Source organism: Equus quagga, chromosome 9 (assembly GCF_021613505.1).
Source record: "Equus quagga isolate Etosha38 chromosome 9, UCLA_HA_Equagga_1.0, whole genome shotgun sequence".
Classification (NCBI taxonomy): domain Eukaryota; kingdom Metazoa; phylum Chordata; class Mammalia; order Perissodactyla; family Equidae; genus Equus; species Equus quagga.
In genome coordinates this window covers 2889258-2907123 of record NC_060275.1, presented here as the reverse complement: position 1 = coordinate 2907123, position 17866 = coordinate 2889258, and positions in this window count along the sequence as shown.

Below are 17866 nucleotides of genomic sequence, written 5' to 3'. Positions count from 1 at the left end.
GGGAGGACTGAGGAGGACTGGGGAGGATCGAGGAGGACTGGGGAGGAACAGGGAGGACTGAAGAGGATGAGGGAGGACGAGGGAGGGGCATTGAGGAAGAGGATGGAGCCTCATGGACACTCAGGCTTCTGCCAGGATGGACAGTGGGTGTTAGCCAAGATAGAGAACATCGGACGAGGCGCAGGTCTGATGGAGGGAGGGTGAGAGGAGTCCCAGATGCAGGATCTGGGCTGCTCAGAGACACACACACGCTGGCAGTCATATTCCTAGGGCGCAGTGGGATGCTGTGTTGTAAACACCTTCTTCTAGGGCGGCCTCCTCCTTCTCGCAGCCTTCCTGTCCAGGGGCTCCCACCCTGATTCTGTGCCCAGCACTAAGGATTCTCTTCACGATACAAGGTCTCTGACGGGCGGCGACACATCTTGTTGGTGTCCTCCTTGTCCCCATGGTTACCCCACTGCTCTGCACACCGGGGACATACCAAACAGGAAGATCACAGGTAGAGGCTGCCTGCAGATAAGGACCTGCCCCTGTGTCGATTAGCGACACCCAGTGGGACATGAAAAATAAGGCAGGAAGAGGGATAACCAGTGCTGACAGGGGAGGAAGGCTTGCAGTTTAACATAGAAGAGAGGAGGGAGCAAGCCCCTGGGTGTCTCGGTGGGGGAGGGGAGTGCATTCTAGGAAGTGTGAATGGCGAGTGCAAAGGTCCTGGGGAGGTGGGCATGCCTGGGTATTCAAAGAATCCTAGGAGCCCCTGTGGCTGGAGGAGAGACAACTAGAGGGAGCATTTCAGGAAAAGAGGTGAGATGTTCGGGGCTGGGACATACCACAGAAGCTTGTATCTACTGTAGAGAGATTTGGGGCTGGGACATGCCACTGAGGCCTTATACTCACTGTAGGCACTTCTTCTTGCTTTAAGTGGGATGGATTTGGGAGTAGACTGGAGTTAGGAGAAGTAAAAACAGGAAATCAGTTAGGAGTGACTGCTGTGGTCCAGGGTGGCAGTGATGCTGGTGATGTGCATGTGAGAGATGCCAGGTGCTAGACGTTCACACAGGTAGATCCAGGATGGGTTGACAGGTTACAGTGGGGTGAGGGCAAAGGAGGAGGGCCAGGATGTCTGCAGCGCTATGGTATGAGCAATTGGAAGAATGACTTTGCCACCCAGGAGGGGCAGGTCAGGGTCTCTTTTGGACGTGCCCATTAGGTGTCCAAGCAGAGATGGGGTCTTGTGTGTAATTCAGAGGGGTTGTCTGGGTGGGAGATACGATTTCAGGGGGTCATCTGTTCCACAGTTGGCATCAGAGCCTTGAGACTGGGTGAGATCATTAGGGAGTGAATACAGATAGAGAGCAGAAGAGCTCCAATGATCCACCTCACCCTGAAGACAGGGAAGACAGGAGGGGACCATCCCAGGAGGCTGAGAAGGAGATGGGGAGTGGAGTCTGGAGGAGAAATGTCCGGAGCTGAGAGTGATGACTGGGCTTAGTGGCGCAGGGGTCCCGGTCACCCTCACCAGTATCGCGGGCAACAGCCTGACTGGAGCAATGGGAGACAGCCCCCATCCTTTCTGAGAGCTTACTGTAAAGGGAGTAAAGACAGCCAGGGGAGTCAATAAATGGTTATTTCTTAAGATGAGAGAAAGGACAGCATATCTGAACACTGATGGGAATCTTCTGGAGAGAAGGCTCTGGCATTCCCTACATTCACATTTGGTGGGCTTCCAGAAGGACTGAGAATGTCTAAAATTAACTTCCCCCCTTTCATCTTCTCTTATACTTAAGGGCATGCATTTGGGGGCTTGAAGCTCACAAAGATTGAGAGCCCTTCTGAAGAAACAGAACACAAGAGTATGAGTGTGCAGTGAGGGACAGGATATGGTAGGGACCCTGATGCTTAAGCTCCTTCAGCTCCCTGGAACTGGCCTCTGCACGGGTCTGAAAATTAGGGCCCAAGCCCCTCCTGCTGGTCTCTCTTTGGCTGCATGCTTATGAGTCTCTTCTTGGACCAAGTGTTCAGTGTTTCTGTGGCTTCATTTCTTCACAGTCAAAGCAAAATGCGACTAGGGATTATCTGACTGTACAAGTCCCATTAGCCTTCAGGGCGCAATACCACCTCCAAGTATGTTTACAAAATACTCACCACCAGCAATTATGAGAAAATGATCCTGTATTTGAAGCTTCAGGCTACGTTGTGCAAGATGGATGGAACCCAGGAATTGTTCCTGAAGTGTGTGCTCTATCTGGCGTTGACGATGCCACCTCTGAAAGTATCTGTTACTAAGGGTGAAAATGTGGGAAGCCAGATTGTGATACCAGCTCAACACAAGGTTGATGTAAGGGAAGCCATATTCTAGGAAATAAACCACGCTGTAACTTTCAATGATCCCTGATTAACCCAGACATGCTCTGTAGATTTTATTGCCCCTCCCAGCTGCTATAAGTTGATAACCTTGTTCTTTTGAGTTCCCTAGGAATGTGACGACCCCTGGGCAGAGAGTCTATGCTGATAGCCATCATCAATGACAACTGAAAGATCAGGGTATAGGACGTTGTTGCTCCAGTCTCTGATGCATATCCAGTAAAACAAAAGGACTATCAGCAACTAAGACCAGATGTCTGCCCCACCTGCAGATCAGATGGAGGCCCACTGGGATTAGGTCTGTTTTTTCAGGGACTGTTAAGATTTGGGTTATCTGTGCTTCTTATCCTTCTCGTTGGATACTTGATTATAAAATGTGCCTTTAAGTGTTCCACAACTGTTGAGCAAGGTACAAAAATTTTAATAATGCAAAATGTCAAACCTGAAGCCAGGAACAGGAGAATATTTCCAAATGAATGCTAAACAGTTTCATCTTTCTAATCCAGATCTACGCCCCAATTCAGCAGGAAGTAGCTAGATTGGTCATCGCCCCGAATCCCTCAAGAATGAGGAATGACCAAAGAATAGGGGGATTGACACCAGCAAACAGTTAGCCATTGATGATTAAGTAGCTAGGAACTAAACTTCATTTTCCCTTTTGCAATTACTGATTACAGCTTTTACTTGTTCCCCTGCCCATTGTTAACTGTGCTGCTTAGGCAATATGCTCTCTGACTCCCACTAGGCTCCTGTAGATGACATCTCCCTGGAGCCTGGGTCACCATGGTAATGGGGGTTTGAGCTGTTTTTCAGGAATTAGAACCCCTTGTCCACTTCAGGCTGGTTGAGACCACCAACTCATCAACTGGGCCCACACAGATGTCTGATAAGTGACCTGATGTCAGGAGGCTAAAACCTCCACCCTCAGATCATGCTAATGCTGCCATTTTGTGAAGCTGGGTCCTAGGAAAAGGCATGAAGTCTGACTACGTTTGCACAGATCATCAATTACCTCACCTCTCCTCACCTCCAATCATCTATCTCCACACTTCAGACCACTTGCCCCCCACATCATAAATATTCCCGAGTCCCTAATTTCAGGGAAGTGGGTTTGAGACTCAAGCTCTCATTTCCTCACATGGCTGCCTTGTGATTAAACCCTCTCCCTGCTGCAAATCTTGTTGTCTCTGTGTTTGGCTTTCTGGGTGGCAGGGAAAAACGAACCTGGGTTCGGTAACAACTGTTGTTCAATTTGCATATCTGTATTACTGTTTCTGGGATCGAACATTTAAATATAACTGTTCTTATGGCAACCAAAAGCAACAATTTCAGAGGTTCATTTTGGTTAGGAAAATAGAATTTGCTTCTGTGTTTGCAGAAGGATACGTGCCACAGGCCCTTAAAACACTTGGAAACAAGCATGCATTACAGGGGACCGTAAGGGATTTTTGTCTCTGTGGTAGCACAAGATATGGTCAAGTTTGCAGAAAGAAACGCAGTCTATTCTACTCCAGATTTGAAAAAATGTTCAATGTCCCTCAGATCCTGTATCCCCAGGTCTGACATTACTAATTAGCCCTTGGAGCCAGAGGCAGAACAGGGACCTGCTATCCCTCCCTGCCTCTCTGGCTGCTGTGCGGAGCTCTCCCAATCTCATGGATGACCTCACTGACCAACCGTGGCCCACACCAGGACATAGGGAGCACCCGGGAATCTTTGTGCCCCTCATACCTAACTCATCCGCAGGTCTTACTCTCTCCCGCAGACTTTCCACTTCCTGCATCTCCGTGCCTTCGCCTGGGAAAGATTTCAGAGTGGTGACGTTGGGGTGCAGCTCCTCAGGGTTTGGGGACCTGTGGCTGCCCCATTACCATGGCACATGGAAACACGGCATAACTGTAATGAAAACTCCTGGGGAAAAGAGGAGAGAGGAAATGCCGTGGGAGGCTCCGTGGTCCACAGCACTGGCCCTTCGATGGTGGACAGAACGGCCTAGGCTCCTGACTGGTCGTCCGTCTGGGAGGACAACACACAGGCCTGGGCCCACACAGCCACCAGGAGATTGGCGCTGGGGATACCTTCCAAGCACCAAGATGTGAAGCACTTTCTGATGGGAGATACTTGAGGGCCTGGGTGCTTGCTCAGGGCGAGGGGGCTCTAAGGTCAGTTTTAGTCTCTTTGGTAATGCAATGTCCTTGACCAGTTAGGCTTCTGCCCATTTGTTTCCTATCTGTTGCTTAGCAGCCTGGACTGGAGCTCTTACCTAGTCACTGTGTTTGAGCCCAGAATTGAGGGAGGGAACTCCGTCTCCTACCAACAGGCCTTCTCCTTCTGCATCTTTTCCGTTTAACAGCTTTGCCTCAGGGCAGAGGAGCTGGTCCTGAGTTGCCCAGAGTGACACCCTGAACTTCCACAGAGAAGCACTATGTAGGGAGAGGAGCTGCCTGGGAATGGCTTGAAGGCGAAGAACTCCTCTGCCTCCATCTTCCCTTGGGTTAAATACTTTCTTCCCCTTCGGGCCCCTGCTGATAATGAGCTTAGCGCATGGCGGGCAGGGGTGGGGGGGACTGGAGGGGATGAGTGGGGGAGGAGCTGGGGAACTGCTCCCGTAAGTTGGGTTGCATGCCGTAGGGAGAAAGGTCTTCTGTTCACCAAGCCATAGTTTACTTCTCTGCCCTCAGAAGGCGGCCAGTTCCCAGGTAAGCTTATTTCCTTTCTGAAGTGCTTCACTCTCTCCCACATTTGGAGTTTTCCTGCCACCCGCTGGTCCTGCAGCCATACTTCATGCAAGTGCCAATGTACAATTCAGCCACATGTTTATCTTTAAAATGTCAAGGAGGGCCAGTCATGGCCCCATCTTCAACTCAGCCATTCCATTTTTAAAAGGCTCTTCACGACACCATCCCACTCCTGGACCAAATTATTCATTGGATCCAAGTAGAAGAAAACCAACGTAAACTGCGACTTAAGCAATAAAAGGACTCCATTGCGTTATGTCACTGGAGAGTTCAAAGCAATGCTGCCTTCAGGTGCTGCTTGATGTGGCAGCTCCAATGACGGCAGGTTGGTCACCTTGGCAGCTCTCTGTCCTCAGGGCAGTTTCCTTCCTGGCAGCTGTCTCTGCGGGCAGCACCTCCCTCACTTAGATGCAATCTTCAAACAAAAGCCTGGGGCTTCAGCGTGGTTGGGCCAGCTGAGGTTGTGCCATCATCTCTGAAACAATGACCAGGACCAGCAAGGACCGAATTACTCTAATTAGTTGAGGACAGAGCTGTGAGCCCCACCAGGAGCAGTGGCAGCTTCCTGGGGAGGTGAGGCTCACACTTACCAAGGACACTCATGTGGAGTGAGTCTATCACTGTGACGTAGAGAGTAGAGGTTTATCACGGTAGATAAAAACACGGACACGGGAGCCAGGCAGCCTCGGCTCAACCTTTGCTCTGCCACTTACTGGCTGTGTGAACTTGGGCGAGTTATTCACCCTCTGCATGTCTCAGTTTCTTCACTAGTAAAATGGTGGTGGCAATAGTTCTGTCCTTATCGGTAGGACAGTCCTGAGAGTGTGTGTCAGCTGCTCAGGCGGGGCCTGGTACAGAGTGAAGACTCGATCAGTGTTTGCCATGTGTCCAGGTACTCTTCATACGTAAAAGAAAGTAAAGACTCTTGGTTTAAAGAGCATGGAATAATCACAACCGGGCTAACAAATGATGGTCGAACAGAGGCCTTAATAGAAAGGCCTAATTACCATTAAGCGTGAGTAACGAGGACAAGGCTCCCTTCTTATTACCTAGTGTACACGTGAAATGAACACTGGCGGGGGGGTGTTTAAAAATTTATTCTCCTAAGTAGGTTGAACATTCTCCTTGAAACATTGCATAGTGTTTCCTCATGAATTCAGAATCCAATGATGTTTGAAATTACACAGAGCCGGGAGCTCACTCCCGGAGGCACCTGGTGAGTACACACTCCTCCCTGGCTAAGCCGGGGCCTCTGCTGGGCTGACGGCGCACCTCAGCTGGGCCAGGGGCCCACGGATCCATGTTAACTCCGGATGGAATAGGAGAAGGAGCGCCCAGCACTTCCCTTTTCCTACGCAGACTCGCTCTGACATTATACAACATCGAAGGCCAATTGGACAAGGCCTCTCACTTGTTAAAAAGAAGCTAATTTTTATCACTTAGTGGACGAATTTAGTTGGCTGAACCCTGCCTTTCCAAATACTTTCTGGTCCCATTTTATCTCTACCTATCTACCTACCCACCTATGTATCTCTAAACACCATCTTTCACACGGGGTGGGAACTGGTGGCCGGTTCTTTGGCAGAGGCAAAGCCACTCTAGGCTGCTGAATGTCAGTAATGTGGTTTCTCAGCTTAGTAGAAGGTGCACCCCGGGTCCTGAAGTGCTCGTAAGATAATCATCTTGCAGATTAGGAGCAGCTTTATAAGTGGAGAAGAGAAGAAGCTTGATAGCATCCTTCTTGCTCATGCCCAGGTGTCCTGTGCTGACCCTGCCCCCTCTCTACCCTGACCCCTCGGGGAGTAGGGGGTTGGGGAAGAGCCAGCCGAAGGCGGGACTGAGGAGGCCTTTTGCAAGCTGAGCATCTACCCACAATTGACTAGAAGTAACTTTGCACTGTCTCTTAAACATTACATTACTCAAGCATGACCTGTCTATTGTTGAAAGTTAGAAAATGCAAAAAAACACCATTTTTTAAAATAAAAAGCTTCAGATTATACCTCTGAGACAAAATTACTTGGACAAAGTGTGCATTTTCACCCCATCTGTATGTATAGAACTGCCATCGTGCTGTAGTTATTTTGTAACCTGCTTTTTCCACTGAGCAGAGCCTCAGCTTGTCTTTCCACGCCATGGAATGGAGAGCAGCATCCTCAGTGCCAACTGGTTACTTGTGGGCTGGCTGGTGGCCTTGCTGCGGAATCAATTTCTTATAGTGAGTTCATGATTGAAAGTCCCCTAGTCCTTCACTCGGTCCATCCCTATTTCTTCTATCTGATTCTCAAGGTGTTACTAGAGACTAAAGCAGAGCTGGTTACTAGAATAACCCCTTAAAACCCAACAGAAGAAAGACACATCTGTGCAGACCCACTCTCTGCTGTCTGTGGGGAAGAAAGAGTTCTCAGGACAAGAGACATCCTTACACAGAAGTCCCATATCCTGTCAGATGAGACATGCATTCTCTTTAAGGCACAATTTCCCCATCTGTAATGTAAAATCATAGAGTGTTGTGAGTATTAAATAAGAAAATGTGTGTGAATGCACAATGAAAAATTTGAAGAACCAAATAGAACTATGGCATTCTGTCTTTACATAATAATAATGAAAAGTCTATAGTTGTGCTTCTTACCTGCCCAAGAGTCCCAGATGAAACACGTACTCCAAAAATAGGTAAATGCACTCATGGTAATTTTGGCAATAATTAGGGAATGAATATTACTAGAATGATCAATTAACCTGAACTGGATGTCAGAGGGCTCATAGAGTGAGCTTGTGTTCACATTCTATCAGAATAGATGTGCCCCCTGCTCTGAGCAAAGCCAACAGAGGTCCAGATTTACAAAGAGAATTAAAAAACCATAAGATGCTTTTGAAATGAAAGGTCCCTTATTCATTTTAAGTGAATTATTTATAATTCCAACTTGCCTTTATAAAATTATAGGTTCCATGGATTTTAACCCAGGAATCACCATATCTTGTAACATGCCACTGTAGGAAGTAATGGAGATGAGAGCTCCATGAGAAGCAGGGGTTGATGGAGAAGCCGCTTGTCGCATGTGTCAGTTTACCTCTATATGAGAATATTTTGTGCCTCCATCTTCCAGGAAACGGAGGGTTAATCCCCTTGGAGACGACCCACAGTTTCCACTTTCGTTTAGAATGTTTATAGGGATCAGCTCGAGAGAAGCTATTGGGGGCTATTAAGCAGAGCTCTTCTGAAGAGTAAGTGAGACTCTTTCATTGGTGCCTCTGACTTTACAATGATCTAAATTGGGAAATGAGACAGATACATAAGAATCAAGGTGGCAGGAAAGCGCAGTTAAAGCTGATTGAGCGTTAGGTGCATTCTCCCATTACCCCTCAGGAGCATGGAGGAAAGCATCTCAAGGTGAACCTCGTGCCTTTGTGTTGTGTTTGTAATGTGTGAATTCCATTTGCATGGTCCTAACTTTTCCAAGTAAAGTATATAGCACCAATAACAACAACAAATCAGATCTTTAAATTTATATCCTGGAAATAATAAAGGACAATTTGGAAGCTGTCTTACTTCTTCTGGCTGCTTGAGTCACTCAGGGAGTTTATTTAGGGCACCAGGATTATGGTTTGAAAAAGCTGATTTAATGCCACAAAAAATCGATTCAATAAGACAATACATCTACACATATTCACAGGGCTTTTATTTTTGCAAAAACTATCAGATGTGGATGTAAATTCATTGCTCTTATGGTGTGGGAAGGTGTATCAGTCTGGTGTATCTGTATCTCTAGAGAAACAGAATCAATAGGAGGTGGAGATGTCTATCTATACATCTATCTACCTGTCATCTAGAAAGAGACTTATTTCAAGGAGTTGGATCACATGATTGTGTGGGCTGGTAAGTCTGGAATCTGTAGGGGAGGCCAGCAGGCTAGAAACTCAGGCAGAAGCTGGTGCCACAGTCTTGAGGCAGAATTCCTTCTTCTCCAATAAACCTCAAAGTTGGCTCCAAAGGCCTCCAACTGATTGGATGAGGTGAGCCCATATTATCAAGGTAATCTCCTTAAAGTCAACCCATTGAAGATATTAATCATATCCACAAAACACCTTCACAGCAACATCTAGATTAGTGTTTGATAGAACAACTGGGTACAGCAGCCCAGCCAAGTAGACAGATAAAATTTACCCACTACAGAAGGCATTGACTGTGTTTCATAAGAAAATTTTGGAATTTGTGCAGACTTCCTTGACTAACGTGAATTTCCTAATGTCACTGGCTAAAATTATATATAATCCCTTTTTCCTTACAACTTTTAGAGTTGTAGTGCAATTTAGTGTTTAACTTATATTGCTCAGACAAGCAGACAAATGTTAAAATGTAATTTTTGTTTGTCTCCAACTCTTTATGAACTTTAAGGAAGTAATTGCCTTTAGGACAGACATCTGGATGCTTTTAAAAAATAGCATTTGGAAGAGCTAAAGATAAAGTATTTGAAAGGGCTTTTCGGATGTGGATGCCCTACACACTGGAGTGAGATGGTTTTTCTGTGCTAATGTGTGCCTCTGAACATCTTTAAAATGCCAAATTATTCTTTTCTCGGAGGGATGCAATCAATTCTCTGCTGACTATTATAAAAAATACAGATAAAAGCAAAATTTCAAATACTGTTCTACAAAAACTATTTAATCATCTCCGGCCCATTGTGGACATTCATATGCAATGTGTGTGATGTGTCACTCTGTGGTGCTGCCTTGGCAGAGCAATAATAGCCAGTTTTATGAAAAATTCAGTTTATCCTTCTATGCAATATGTATTTTCATGGCAGTGAGAGTGCAGCCAAGGTCAGCCTTACACAAAAGCAGAATATCATTTGAACTAAGGTCCTTTCCTGCCTTCCCAATAATATCAATTTTCTACTGGTAGATGATGGAAATTCTAACACTATAACGTTATCATTTTATTTTAAAGCTTTAATTCATGATGAAATGCAAATGCCACTGGGAGAGGTAACTGAAATGGAAGCTATGCACCGTTTTCATTTTGGATGAATGCATTCCTGGTCTTCCCTAATCCGATTTCATGAGGATGGAGGAAAGACCATGAGCGAACCAAGCTGTCAGTGGGTGTGTCAGCATGGAGGCAGCTTAATCTGAGAGCCAGCGCACTGCATGCCATCTTTTTCCTACCTCCTAGTTTTATCCAAAATAGACCTGACTGAAAATGTTTTTGAAAACATAAAATCAGAAATAAGTATTTCAGGGGCCAGCCTGGTGGTGCAGTGGTTAAGTGCGCACGTTTTGCTTCAGCGGTCTGGGGTTCGCCGGTTCGGATCCCGGGTGCGGACATGGCACTGCTTATCAAGCCATGCTGTGGCAGGTGTCCCACATATAAAGTAGAGGAAGATGGGCACGGATGTTAGCTCAGGGCCAGTCTTCCTCAGCAACAAGAGGAGGATTGGCAGCAGAAGTTAGCTCAGGGCTAATCTTCCTCAAAAAAAAAAAAAATTAAAAAAATAAATATTTCAGTATTAATATATAACACAAAGTGCTAATGATTCAAAGAATGGCTACAGGATATAGAAAGGTCCAGAAGAGAGGGGCAGTATGGAGAGGGAGAGGGGACTATCTTTAGGCTGGATAGGTGAGGAGAGGGAAGAGCATTACAGTTTAGAACTCTTGAGATTTACGCTGAGGATAACTGCTAGCCATTAAAAAGTCCTGAGTGGGGTAATATGAGGTCATCTTTGCAGGAAGTATGTAATATCTTAAATAGCTACATACACTATTGAAGCAAATATCATTTTCTGGACTACTCCTTCTGGATACCTTGAGTTTTGTAGAAGATACATCCATTGACTCGCGTGCGGTGCCCCGTCTCCCTTCTCACCTGCCTCCCCATCCACAGCACCTGAAATGCACCCAGTACCTCAGCTTGCTGACCTTGGCTGAGAGCTTGGGGGTAGGAGGGGCCCTTCTCCCAGGAGTAGCTCATCCCTGTCTAGGTGGAGCCAAATTCCCTCTCGGTCTCTCTCATTGAATATAATCTCATCATGAAGGGCGCTGGCCAGGGAAGGTGCCATGTAGAGATGGCACCATAGTGGAGCGATGGCAAATGAAAGCTGAAATTAAGAACTGGTAGAGAAAGCCAGCCTGCAGAGAGGAGAGGGGTAGAGATGAGAGATCAAGAAGGGTTGGAGAGGACAGGGTTGGAAGAAAAGAGAGACACGTGGTCAAGAAATGTCCACTTCTGAGCCATCCCTGATGGCCTAGTGGCTAAAGTTTGGTGCACTCTGCTTCAGTGACCTGGGTTTAGTTCCAGGGCACAGAACCACACCCCCTGTCTGCCAGTAGCCACGTTGTGGCAGTGGCTCATATAGAACTAGAAGGAATTACAACAAGAATATACAACTATGTACTGGGGCTTTGGGGAGAAAAAAAAAGAGAGAGGAAGATTGACAACAGATGTTAGCTCAGAGCAAATCTTTTCCAGCAAAAAAAAAAAAAAAAAAAGAAAGAAATGTCCACTTCCCATGGTGTCCAACTATATTACACACTTTGCTTCTAGGTAGTTCCTCTGTGTCTATTCAGAAAACCTAGTTTAACTTGAGCTAATCTGAGTGGATTTCTGATTCTTGCACCCTTTCCATCCTTAATCAGTCTGAAAATGCCTGGAAACCCATCACACATGAACTAGGGAAATTTTTAAAAAAATGAAGAATGGGAAAGTGTTTTCCATAATCAAGACCACTGTGAGGTTGCGTTACTATTTAGAATTTTTATGTTAGTCTTATTTCTTTATTTATATTTCTCTTTCTTCATTGTCATTTTTAAGAGGGCGGGTCTAAGAGAGTCTTCATTTTGTGTAGCATGTTGCAAATACCCCATAAATATTTGTTGAATGAAATAATGTAATATATTTGAGTTAATGATTTGGAAAATGATTTGTAAGAATGTGTTGCCTACAGTACTGAATTTAGAATATAGACAGAAAACCACAAAAAGTAGGAATCACACAAAAAAGTATCATATTGTAAAATATTTCTGAATCTTTGGGTAATTTAAAAAGCATGAGGTCATGGTTAGTGGTTATATTTTTCAATCTTTTTGAGATTTATTCTATCATTATGAGAAATAAAGTGAAAGATATTATCATAGTCATTTTTTTAAAATTGACAATTGGATGCCAAATAAACAATGGGAGAACCAAGACTTCCTCCACGTCAGTGATGTATATATTTATACAGGGGGAGATTAAAGTAACATGAGCAATTTTTTCAAAAGTAAAGTAAAAATTATAGATATCATCTTTATCGTCACTCAGGGAGGTTATTTAAATATTCAAAAAGTTGTGAAATTGTTTGAAATATTTTTATAACTCATCGTTTGAGAAGCCTGCCTAAAATATGGTCTGAGTCATACAATATAAAGCTCCAGAATATGATGTTGGCAAAGACTGTGCCTGCCAATAGTGCTAACTTAGTGTTCGTGGGCTCTCAGATTCTGAAGCACAATCCCTCATTATGCATCCCGGCCTTAAGTGCCCCCAGGACAACCGTACTATCAGTTTCTGGCATATCCTTCCAGAAACATGTTATGCATACAGAAGCAAACCCATTGCCATGGCTGTATATATATATACACATGTGTATATATATACATGCATATGTATACATTCTCTCCTGCTTCTTAACCCTTATGGCGTTACATTACATAAAGTTAATATACCTAATACAGTTTATAAGATGTTCCACACAATGTTTTTTAACACCTAGCAATATATTAGTACTTGAGGAATATGCTCATTTCTCAACATCTGCATAGAATTTTGTTTTATGAATGTATCGTGATTTACTTACCCAGTCCCATAGTGAGAGGCACTTATGTTATTTCCAATCTTTTGTAACAAATAATGCTGCAAAGAAATACCTTGCACCTGTGTCATTTTACACACATGTAAACATATCTGTAGGGGTAGTTGCTGGGTCCAAGTTTTGTTCTGGAGGTCATAGAGAGGACATGACCACCAGTTGAACCTTGAGCTGGATTCGGGCAATTGGAGGCTCCTGACCCCGACCCCCTGTCTTTGGAATGCACATTCTGCCTCTGGTTCCCACACCAAGAGACATCTCAAGGACTCAGCCTTGAGAGAGCAATGTGGTGTTGAGACCACCTGGACGGTATCGGTGACTGAACCCCGTTAAGGCCTCTATACGAACTTCGAAGAATCTGGTGGGCCAGCGCTGGCATCTACTTGTCTTGTGGCACCCAAGACAAGCTTTGTGTGTAAGCGCCCTTGCTCATTAAACTGTCACCCCCCAACCCGGAGTGATCTGCCTGTTTCTTCAGTCTCTCCTTGTGCTCCATGTATGGGGGCCAGTTTGTGATCCAATGGTATGTACATTATATTGATAAGTAGTGCCATATTGGCTTCTTAATCTGTCCCCCAGTGTATTAAACTTTTCTGACGTGCTGATCTGAGAGGTGAAGACAAGTTCTCTCAGTGTAGTTTTATTATTGTGAGTTGAGCTTCTTTCATACTGTCTGTTCCTTTTACATGAATTATGTGTTTGTGGCCTTTAGCCATTTTTTTCTTCCTACGAGTTTACTAGCCTTTTTCTTAATGCTTTGTAAAGATTCTACGTTTGGGAAATCAGCCACATGTGATACGAGTTGGGAAAAATGGTTCTGTTTGTCTTTTTACTTGGTTTGTGGGGATTTCACTCTTTTTAACAATATTATCAGTTGTGATATCTAATCTTCCAATGATTCTTGGCAAATCTTTGCCTTTTGAGGGACAGGCAAGACTGATGAGGCATTGGTGCTATTTTGATTTAAAATGATATGACTTTATCTTTAGCTGTTTTGAAGACAGTTCTAAAGAAGAAGATTCAAAATGTTTTCAGCAATGTTCTAAGCATGTAACGTCAAAAGGTTCAGGTGTGTAACTTCCCAAGGTGACAGTTGTGAGAGAGGACACATTTTCATAGGTATAAACGCCATCACATTTGTAAAAAAATATTCTCCTGATTTTAGAGTCACCCAAAATATTGGTAGGGGTGGTCCGCGTTGCAGGACGGGAATGGAAAGGAGAATGAGCATCTCAGGTGGAGGGAGTGAGCGCTGGGAGAGCCGGTGGCAGGAGGAAGGGCCAGCTCAAGTCATGGAAGGCCCCACACGCCATCCTGAGAGGTGTGAATTCCACCCCAGGGCAGTGGAGCCTCTGAAGAATTTAACCTGGGAGTGACAGGATCTGTTTTTAATTTTGTTTATTTACTGAATACAAAATTAAATTAAATTAATTAATTATTTTAATTTTTAACTTTTTAAAAATTTGAGTTCATAAGAGATTACATCAATGTGAGATTTCAGTTGTACATTATTTCTTGTCTGTCACCACATAAGTGCCCCTCTTCCCCCCCTGTCCCCCCCCCCCCCCCCCCCAGCCCTTCCCCTGGTAACCACTGAACTGTTCTCTTTGTCTATGTGTTTGTTCATATTCCACATATGAGTGAGATCATCTGGTGTTTGTCTTTCTCAGTCTGGCTTATTTCGCTTGGTATAATTCCCTCCAGCTCTTTCCATGTTGTTGCAAATGGGATGAATTTGTCTTTTTTCTGGCTGAGTAGTATTCCATTGTGTATGTATACTACATCTTCTTTATCCAGTCATCAGTCGATGGGCACTTGGATTGTTTCCATGTCTTGGCTATTGTGAGTAGTGCTGCAGTGAACACAGGGGTGCATATGTTACTTTGGATTGTTGATTTCAAGTTGTTTGGGTAGACACCAAGTAGTGGGATAGCTGGGGCATATGGTAGTTCTATTTTTAGTTTTTTGAGGAATCTCCATACTGTTTTCCATAGTGGCTGCACCAGTTTGCATTCCCACTGGCAGTGCGTGAAGGCCCTTTTTCTCCACATCCTCTCCAACATTTGTTAGTAATTATAACCATTCTAATGGGTGTAAGGTGATATCTTAGTGTAGTTTTGATTTGCATTTCCCCGAGGATTAGTGATGTTGAACATCTTTTCATGTGTTTGTTGGCCATCTGTCGATCTTCTTTGGAAAAATGTCTGTTCACACCCTCTGCCCATTTTTTGATCAGGCTGTTTGTTTTTTTTTGTTGTTCAGTTGTGTGAGCTCCTTATATATTATGGAGATTAACCCCTTATCGGATATATGATTTTCAAAAATTTTCTCCCAATTAGTGGGTTGTCTTTTGCTTTTGATCCTAGTTTCTTTTGCCTTGCAGAAGCTCATTAGTCTGATGAACTCCCACTTTTTTATTTTTTGTTTCCCTTCTCTGAGAAGACATGGTATTCGAAAAGATCCTTTTAAGTTCAATGTTAAAGAGAGTACGACCTATATTATCTTCCAGGAGTTTTATGGTTTCAGAACTTATCTTCAAGTCTTTGATCTATTTTGAGTTTATTTTTGTGTATGGTGTGAGATAATTAATTTATTTTCACCCTTTTCTTTTTTTAGGGTGTACTTTTCGGTGAGAGAGATTGGCCCTGAGCTAACATCTGTTGCCAGTCTTCCTCTTTTTTTTTTTTTTCTCCCCAAAGCCCCATTACTTAGTTGTATATCCCAGTTGTGAGTCATTCTAGTTCCTCTATGTGGGATGCTGCCACAGCATGGCTTGATGAGCGGTGTGTAGGTCTGTGCCCAGGATCCTAACTGGTGAACCCCAGGCTGCTGAAATAGAGTGCATGAACTTAACTACTCAGCCACAGGGCTGGCCCCAAGCCTAAAAATTTTATTTTTTATTAGTTGAGGTCATTTTGTCTATGTTGTGGGTTGAATAGTCACCCCCCAACAAAGGTATGTTCAAGTCCTAACTTCTGTCTCTGTGAATGTGACTTTATTTGGAAATGAGGTCTTTGTAGACATAATCCAGTTAAGATGAGGTCGTGCTGGACTTGGGTTAGCGCTAATCCAATGACTGGTGTTCTTATGAAAAGAGGGACTTTGGACATAGAGATATAGAGAGAGAAGTCCATGTGAAGATGGAGGTAGAGGTTGCAGTGACGCAGCCCCACAAGACAAGGAAGGGCTGGGATTGCTGGGAACCATGGAAACTGGGGGATGGAGAGGTACCAGATTCTCCTTCAGAAGCCCCAAGAAGGAACCAACCACACTGACTCTTTGATTTCAGGCTTCTGGCCTCCAGGACTGTGAGATGATAAATTTCTGTTGTTGAAGTCGCCAAGGTTGTGGCACTTTGTTATGGCAACCATAAGAATGTAACATGTGCAACAAGCATCAACAACGGGTTCTAGTTAGCTCAAGCAAAATAAACAAATACAAAATAAAGAAGTCAGAAAGGGAATTTATTGCAAGTAGTAGAAGGGGAGGAAGCATGAGGTGGCTGGAGCCTCAGCATCCACTCCAAGAGGAATCTTGTGTCTTGCAAAGATTCTCTGGCTGCCCCAGGAGGACCAGCTCAAGGCAAGCTAGAAGCAGACTAGAAGGAGACTTTTATTTTTGATGAGTAAGATAGGCCTGAGCTAACATCTGTTACCAATCTTCCTCTTTTTGTTTGAGGGAGATTTTCACTGAGCTAACATTTGTGCCAATCTCCCTCTGTTTTGTATGTGGGATGCCTCCACAACATGGCTTGATGAGCAGTGTGTAGGTCCACACCCGGGATCCCCAGGCCACTGAAGTGGAGCACGTGAACTTAAGCACTAGGCCACTGGGCCAGCCCCAAGAAGGAGACATCTTTTAAGTGTCATTGACTTGAGGTGAGGATGTGCCACTGAGGACAGTAGCAGCGGGCATGAAGAGGAGTGGTTTATTTTTGGGAGACGTATTCAATGGGAAGTGGTGACTGGTTGGTGTAATTCCAGCCTGCCTGACTATGTCACACCAGGTGAGGGAGCTTTGGAAAGCCTAACCATTGTCCAAATAAGTCATGTTGAAGTTCGGTTAGATTCTAGGAACTTGACTCAAAGCCAGCATATAAAGATATTTTCTGAAGTATAAAATAATGCTCTGATGTTTGAAAGAGATTTAAAATGATAACCACAAATATTGACTAGTAGTTTACTTTATCTTAATCATGAAAGCTTTTAAACCTACAGAAAAGGAGACAAAATAATATAATATACATCTGTGTCTCCCACGAAGATGAAACAGATGTGAGCAATTTTGTGAACTTGCTTCAGGTGTCTCTACTCTTTTTTAAAAACTGTAACAACAAGGTAAAGTTAAAGTCCCTTCATTTCTTCTCCCATTCTGTTCTCTCGGGAATAACCAGTTTCCTGAGGTTCCTGTCTATCCCTCCCATGCAAGCTTTTGTACTTTTATGACACGTGCATGTAAATAACATATATTTTGCATTTTCAGATATTTTCTGTGTTTAAAACACATAAATAGTATTAAACTACATGCATCTTTATGCAGCTTGCTTTTCCGTTTCACACTTTGTTTTTGAGATTTGTCTGCAATGTACATGTCGCTCCAGTTCATCCATTTTAACCACTTCTGTGTATGCTGCTGTGGGGACAAATCTCAGGCTCTCTCTTCCCTTGCTGAGGGCTGGAAGGTTGTTTCCACTCTCTAATGTTAGAGACTGTGCTGCAGCAAACTTCCTCGGATACTCCTCCTTGGTTTTTCTTTCTTCTTTATCAGTCTTCTTGATTGGACACAGCTCCATCCTCTAACATATGTATGGAGATTATAGGTCTCTTTCAGCCTAGCATCATCGCACAAGGGCTTTCATTTTTGTTCATTGAAAATATTCTAAAATTCCCTCTATGATTTGTTCTCTCACTCATATTTTGT